This window comes from Phallusia mammillata, chromosome 1, assembly GCF_965637545.1.
Source record: "Phallusia mammillata chromosome 1, kaPhaMamm4.hap1.1, whole genome shotgun sequence".
NCBI classification, from domain to species: Eukaryota; Metazoa; Chordata; class Ascidiacea; order Phlebobranchia; family Ascidiidae; genus Phallusia; species Phallusia mammillata.
In genome coordinates this window covers 6,781,175-6,788,598 of record NC_137252.1, presented here as the reverse complement: position 1 = coordinate 6,788,598, position 7,424 = coordinate 6,781,175, and the positions used below count along the sequence as shown (strand labels likewise).

At 37.1% G+C, this 7,424-nt stretch overlaps 1 pseudogene across 1 annotated transcript; it reads left to right on the top strand.

The window, feature by feature from the left end:
- Positions 1–899: 899 nt before the first annotated feature.
- Positions 900–3,430, top strand: LOC145222472 (putative adhesion G protein-coupled receptor E4P; annotated as a pseudogene). Its single transcript, XR_013859353.1, has 5 exons — positions 900–913; positions 1,024–1,788; positions 1,850–2,075; positions 2,199–2,669; positions 2,766–3,430. The product of XR_013859353.1 is annotated as a putative adhesion G protein-coupled receptor E4P (transcript).
- Positions 3,431–7,424: the final 3,994 nt, after the last annotated feature.

The window sequence follows — 7,424 nt, the reverse complement described above, 5'->3', positions numbered from 1 at the left end:
GTTATCCAAAACAACAAAAACAACAAATGCGCTGGTCCGGCGCTACTTTTATCTCTACTTTTAATTCGAATCATGAGAACAACACTGGTTGATGTAAAGGACACTAACTTGCCGTGAACACTTTCTACAGATAAAACAATGGTGACTTGCCCCTGTAACAGCACGACGTGATAAATTGGCGCAATAAAAATTAGATCAACAAAAATCTTGGTGTGAAGCGACCATTTGTAATGAATGGCTCATTAACGTGCAGTGGTTGCAGGATAACGTCGCTTAAGAAATGCATTGCAGACTTTCCGGTCTAGCATATTTGTAATAGCAAGGCCAATGTTAAATATGCAAAATATTTTTGCTAAACAGAACGATTTTTATCTCTTTTTGCCGTTTTACGGATTAATTTCGCAGTTTAACCAACTGTGACTGCAAATAGAGAAAAAATGCTGATTTTTATCATAAAATCAGAGTGTGTATCCTTGTTTTGTAAACACAATGCGACAGAATGTTAACCGTCGGAGACTTATAGTTCAATTTGGTACAAGAGCAAAAAGCGTTAACAAAAGGTTTGTCTTATTTACAAAAGTTGTTTGAAAATGAAATAATCCACCCACAATGCCAAGCAATAAAAGTTTTTTAGACTTTATTAAGAGTGGGGTTGTTAGACCATCATTATTAGACCATTGCAGAATGACGTTTGCCGTAAATTAAGCTTCGGTTGTTAATTTTCTCTTGTTTTTGCTGAGATTAAACTTTAATACCATATAACCAGCTAAAAAGCCAAAAAAGGTAAATGGGCCGTTATGAACTATTTTTTTAAAATGAGAACTAATTTAACCGTCTACCACAAAAACGAAAATATCCCAAACACATCTAACCTACATAATATTTTTGTTTATAACACTATGCGTTGTACAAGGTAACACTACACAACAACCTTTCCAAATACAAAATCTCGTTTAACAAAGGCAATTTTCCGTCTAAGTCAATGTAATTAATAGCCACAATGCCCCCAAAGAAGAGATAAAGAGAAAAACATTTATACTTCACTTCTATATCAAATTTTTAGGTACTGCACCTTTATTAGTTGAACAAGCGGCTAAACTGAACCCAGCAAATATGGGTGATTTGGAAAAGATCGAAAGTATACTGCTTGACGTGTCAAGGAAAATAAACGAATCAAAAAATATCTTTGAAGATAATGGCAACACTCAATTGTACATCGAACATGTAGAACAGAACCAAAGTGAATACAAATCCAGTTTTACGCTTGGATCATCTCACGTTAACTTTAACTTACAAACAACTGGGGTTAGACGACTTGTGGTTGCTGTGTTTGTCTTTAAGATCAACACAACCGAAACTGCACAGACTCAACCTGTTGAATCCGGTTCTCTCGCCACAACCCGGTTCATAGCTACGTTGAACACAACCTACATAACCATTGTTGGTTGGGACGCGGATAGCTTTCTGTCCTCACGCCGAAAACGATCAACCGCTGAACAAGGAAACAATCAACTGCCAGGAAATGTCAACTTCATTGTACCTCCCACGCCCTTAAAGTATTTCTGCAAGAAAATTGTAGCGAAAAATAAACTCAAGTCAAACCTGATGATCAACAAACTGGAACCGATCTGTCTCTTCTTTGACAAAGTTGAAATGAAGTACTCAGATCGTGGTTGCGTCACAATCATTGATGACGTAACAGGAAACGTCACTTGCAAGTGTAATCATCTCACACTTTTTACCGTTCTGCTTGCTGTCCAATCCAGCACAATACCAAAGGGCGTGAAGGTAAACATTCAGCTGTAACATTTCAAATGACCTTTGTTAGTTGCAAGGCTTTTGTTTTTAGGTCACTTCTTACGCCACTGAGTCAGTATCTGTTATGTTTCTGGTCGCCACCATAGCAATCCTCTACAGGTCAAAGCACAATATAGATCGGGTTCCCGTTCAAATCAGCTTGTCTCTGGCTCTACTGCTCTTCCACGCTGTCAACATATCTCATGACCTTGCAGTCTTGAATGAGTTTACATGCGTGTCGGTGACAGCAGTCAATCAATATCTGTTGCTGTGTTCAGGTGAGCAGAAAACTAGGTCATTTCAATCATAAAACAGTCTTTAAAAAGCTGTCGTTGGTCGTAGCATAAGTGACCAGTATTATTACCTACGTCCTACATCATCCACATAATGTTTTTTTTTAGGAATGTGGTTCCTGGTGGAAGGAACTCGCCTCTTCATTGCTACTTCGTTTCCAGTCCAATTCCGAACACAGGATTCATCTAATCGTCTCAAGATCTTCTTGCGGATTGGTTGGATTCTTCCTGCTGTTATAGTGGGATTATCCATGGCTGTGGGATTTTACCTCGGTGTCTATATGCAGCCTCAACCAATGTACTAACAATGTAACAACTTTATTTCGATTCTTAAGTATGACAGATGTTGGTTGACTCCTGGTACTCCTATCTTCTACACAACGGTGGTCGCCCCTCTTGCTCTCGTCCTCCTCATAAATTTTGGAATCATTCTGAAGACAACACATGTGATGCTCAACTCTAGAAAGATGCGTGACAGAGGAGAAGATCCTGGAACTGGAGATGCACTGAGAGCAGCAAAATCTTTCATCTTACTCTTCCTCATGCTTGGCGGAACTTGGGTTTTGTCTTTCTTTACAGGTGAAATATATGCTGTATTTAAACTTCTCTCTTTTATCAGCAGTAAAGAAAGCTCGCTTGAGATTTCAATTTGACAACAAATCTTTTAACTTGCAGGAATCGGGAACGAGATTTCGAACGAGGTGTTCATGTACATCCACAGCTTTGTGAACGGATCGCAGGGAATCGTCGTCTTTCTGCTGTACTGCGTCATGGATGACGACGTTAGGCAAGAAATTCTGTCGTGCAAGCGCAAAGCTGTACTCGAATCTCGCCAACAGGATAACGAGGCAAGCGCAGAAGGAGGTGAAAACTCAAACCTACAAGAAGGTTAAAGTTGAAATGTTGAAAAAGTGAACGTTATAATGTATAAGGGAAACACTTTGAATGCCGTATTAGGTGAAAAGCCGTGAGCTTAATTCAAACAATTTGTTTTTGAATCGTTAAATTTTGGAAAACGTTTTGTTTTCCCCGCGCCTTTTTCTCCGTTTTTTGTTTTCGCCTCGCCTTTTTCTGGGTTGACTGTTATTCGCAAATCCATCAGTTTCATTTAGGATTTGAAAAATGTTCAGTGTGAAAGTTGTAGCAAAATGTTGAAATATCGAGTTTGGTATAATTTACATTGTACAATCTACGATGAGTGTAATTTTTGAAGATGTGAAACGGCACAGTTTCATTTTTTGTTTTATTTAAATTTGTGTAATAAATGACGCAGTTTATTGAATAAGAAATATTCTAAGACAAAATATTAGCACTTTTAATTAAAATGTTGTAATGTTGTAACAAATTTGGTGGTGGGTAGAGAAGAGTTGCATTAAGTCATTGATTGTTTCTTGTTTTTTTGTTTGCTTGTGGTATGTGTGTTGCAAGTTTTCTTAATCTTTCGTATTTTAATGATGTTTTGCTCCGTATTAATGCATGGATTGGCTCATAACTGTGTCACCTTTGAAATCACAACGTTCATGCTTAATGTTTTTTGCGGCTTAGCGAAATCTGTTTTGGCCAATGTGAAACTTTTATTTCAAAGATAAGCTAAAGGATCAGCAGGTATTTTTGCTTTTTTGTGTATTACACTAACAATTTATACACGACAAAAACGAAACTAAACTGTAGAATTGTTTGGTATTTATAAACGCCTGATCATTACATTTCTGTTCTCAGCTTTAATCATTAGATCTACGCGATTTTATTCCGTACATGTAGTGATAATAAACGATTGTGGTGTTTTTGCGACACGGAACTGACAGCTGCCAAAAAACGACTGCATCAATCCAAAACCATTAATAAAATAAACTTAACGCCATTTGACATCATTGAAAACGCAGATGTGATCGCACCACTGGGTAATCAAGATAATAGGACGCAAAGAACCTTTTATAATCGAGTAGTCTAAGAACTAGGCTTCATGAAATCGGACAAACATTGAAAGCAAATAATCCCTATGTCAAAACTATATTTCACAGTATCAAGTATCTATACTTAACAAACGTGCCAGGGATCAATCAAATACAAGGATAACTTACTTTGTACGCACAGTTCAAAGTTGAGAGAAAGACATTCCTGAAAGACATTTAAAGTAACATAACCTGTGAAATAATACTTAGGTGCGTGTCTTACATGGCAACAAACAAGTATATGTTGTTTCCTCAGCAATTTATTGTGTGAGCTACATGATACAAGCAGTTAATGAGTTGGGTTTAGCTTTTTGCCTTAAAGCAAGGGTCACCAAACATTTTTCACTGTGGGCCGGATGAATTTAATAATGACTCGCGCGGGCCGCATAGTTTACATGCACTAGCGCCGTCCTTCCAAATCCCTGTCGAATTCGGTTTTCTCACTACAACCCGATACATCAACCGCTGACAAGGAAACAATCAACTGGCAGGAAATGCCAACTTCGTTATACCTCCCACGAGTATTTCTGCAAGAAAATTGTAGCGAAAAAGAAACACGAGCCGAATCTGATGATCAACAAACTGGAGCCGATCTGTCTTTTCTTTGATAAAGTAGAAACGAAGTATTCGAATCATGGTTGCGTCACAATCTCTGATGACATAACAAGCAACGTTACTTGCAAGTGTAATAATCTCACACTTTTCACCGTTCTACTTGCTGTCCAATCCACTACGATACCAAAGGGCGTCAAGGTAATATTTCAGTCGACTAATTTAACAGACAAACAGGAGAGAAATATTTGTTTTTAGATTACATCTTACACCACTGAATCAGCATTCATTATGTTTCTGGTCGCCAACATAGTAATCCTCTACAAGTCAAAACACAGCGGAGGTCGGGTTCCGGTTCAAAGTAGCTTGTCACTGGCTCTTCTACTGTTCCAGGATGCGGAACAGAAGTGAAGACCCAGAGACAGGAGATACGTTAAAAGCAGCAAAGTCTTTTGTCTTACTCTTTCTTATGCTCGGTGGAACTTGGGTATTGGCCTTTTTCACAGGTGGAAACTTTACTAATTCGCCTTCATGATGGAAGCTTGATCAAACCTTTTTTTAACAACGAATCTTTTTTTGCAGGAATCGGGGACGAGATTTCGAATGAGGTGTTCTTGCACATCAACAGCTTTATTAATGGATCGCAGGGGATCGTTGTGTTTCTGCTATATTGTGTCATTGATGGCGACATCAGGCAAGAAATGCTGAAGTACAAGTGTGAAGATGAGCTCACGTCTGAGTAGCAGGGGAACGAGTCAAACGCGGAAGGAGGTGAAAGTTCACACCCCCATGGAAGTGAAAGTACAAACACAGAAGGAGGTAAAATTTGAAAGGTGGATGATAGTTCAAAAGTCAAAGTTTAAACAATTGCTTACACAAATAATAAATTTAGCAAAACATTTTATTTTGTGTCGCATTTTCTTTAATTTTGTTCCTTAGCCTTAGGCAAAATATTTGGCGCTTAGTAGTTTCCGGTGCGAAAGTGTGGACATTTGGACGTACTGTATTTTTTACAAACCAAACTCCAATGTTAGTCAACAAAATATAAGTTACTTTGTTTTGTTTTGCAACGTTTCAGCCTCATCCTTTGTAACACAGCAAACATTATGTAAAAAGGTGGCGCAATTGGTTCATTTCTGTGTTACTCTGTGTTTTAATATTAGCACTTTTTGATCCAAATTATGATTGTTTTTTTTTAATTAGAGTGGCGGCAAAGAAAGTCGCAGTAAGTCATGTTCCCTTGAAATCGACGTTTTTGTTTCCTCACATGTGTCGATGCTGTTCTATCTCAACATAATATTTTACGCGTAACAATTTGATCATCACAACTTTTGTTTCTCATGTGATGTGCAACTTTCTAATTCCAGTTGTTGGCCAATTTAAAGATATTTTTAAATGCACTAAGATGATGCCAAGTTAGATAATCTCTCCCGGCTTATTAAACAAACAAAAGTATGATTGGCGTTTGTTGTTTATTTCGGTTTGTCACTCAGTTCACATGCTTTCATCTATTGTTATGTTTTTGTTTTTGTATAGTCCACTTTGTACGTCACAAGACAACATGTATCCTTTCTATCACCCGACTGTTTGTAGCGCCAGTAAACATTAAAATTTAGGATTTTGATGGCAAACATACGTGGATATCAATCAACAATCCTTATATGTATTAGGCTCCATGGCTCAAACCATAATACCTATTAGATTACATTGCATCAACCATTATACGTAAGCGTTATAGTGTATTTAACGTGACAATAAACGCTTTTTGAGTGTCGTCGCAAGACTACTTTGTCTTTGAGTCTAGATCTTACTTTGAAACCAAAACTATTTCAGAAGCCATTTTACACTTACCACCGTTGCGACATAAAACAAAGAGAACAAAATATGAAAGCAATTTTTCTGGGAAATGTTCAAAAGAGACTTTGTTTCATGAACTCGTAACACTTGGTGGATGTACAACATGTAATAAAGTATGTACTGACGGCCTTGTATAGAACTGTTTTATTTGATATCTAGTTTCTGACCGTGTTTTATAACAATCAAAGGAAAACTAAACATGCGTTGTATTCATTATGTACAAATTATGCAAAATAAACAATTCAAATCCTAACAATATAGAGGGTGACGACGTGACCAGCCAAGCGTGCACGTCAAGTCGTTTACTGAAAATCAAATCTAGGATCAATCCACGATAAAATTAAGTCTAAAATTTAGTTTCTAAGTAGCAGTTAATAGCATATTGTTAAAGTCCCGTTTAATCGGACTAGCGATTCATAAACAAAGACATGGATAAACTGGCCGGCCAAAAACCTCCAAATGCCGATAAAGGAGAAGGCATAGCCTTAGTTTTTTAAAAAAATCGAAATTGCTGTTTTTCGATTCCGGTTTAAACCGGTTTGAAGGTTCGGTAGGATACTAAAACCGGCTTAAACCTGTTTGAACCTGGAATATTCCTCCGAAAACTCACCCAAAACCGCATTTTTCTTCGAATATTATTTTTGTACGCTACACATATCGTGCATCGGTTGTATAAAAGAGTTAACAATTATTGGACCCAAGTAAATTGTACCAGCTACAATAACACAACACTGTAAATATTAGTTAAATTGTAAATCTGCAACGTATCAGGAATTTTTCAATTACAATCGCTTTATTTAACTGTAAAAATATTTTATATTTCTTGGTAGCATCATTTGAAAAACGAAATCAGAGGTTTTTCAAGTGGTGACTCGCTTTGAACAAAACATAATTCTGTTTTAGTAAAAGTGTTGACAGTTATACATGCGAAATGCAATGCCCTAACAGATTACAAACCTTTAAAAATTTCGTT